Raw genomic sequence first — 685 nt, forward strand, 5'->3', positions numbered from 1 at the left:
TATATATACAGTGTGCTAGAGCTAAATTTGACAGAATGTTTAAAAGGAAAAGAGAACACAATGTCCCATCCAAAAACAAAAGCATTCAAAATAATCAGAAAATGTTGGCTAAATTATGGCTAGTAGATAAGATAAAAAAGGGGTAAAGACCACCTTCAGTCATGAATGACCGTGGGATTGCACCTAGAAAGCTCCCCTCCGAGGCACAAATCTGGGCAAGGTTGTTTATGGAAGACTAGCAGTTACCCATGCATATCACCCTTCCCTCTCCATACCGCCGATGTTATCCAAGAGAAAGGCACAGACCGATACAGCTTGGCACCAGTGATATAATTAATTTCTATAGCTGAGTGAACTGGAGCAAAGTGAAATAGTGTCTTGCTCAAGAACACAACACACATCCCAGTCTGAGAATCGAACTAACCACTGAGAATCTAACCACTGCGAATCTAACCACTGCGAATCTAACCACTGAGCCATGCGCCTTCACTGGTTAGGAGATAATAGTTTACTTAAAGTAGACGTTCCCAGCTTCCATCACTGGTTTCATTTCCTGAACCAAGTGGCGCGTTGTGGTTTTGAACAAAACATTTCATCTCACGTTGCTTTCCATTTGACATATGGTACGCCGTGCACCTGTTCAAGCAACATCGATATGATAGAGCGACCGAGCCAATGTATATAT

This window comes from Octopus bimaculoides, chromosome 6, assembly GCF_001194135.2.
Source record: "Octopus bimaculoides isolate UCB-OBI-ISO-001 chromosome 6, ASM119413v2, whole genome shotgun sequence".
In the NCBI taxonomy this organism is placed as follows: domain Eukaryota; kingdom Metazoa; phylum Mollusca; class Cephalopoda; order Octopoda; family Octopodidae; genus Octopus; species Octopus bimaculoides.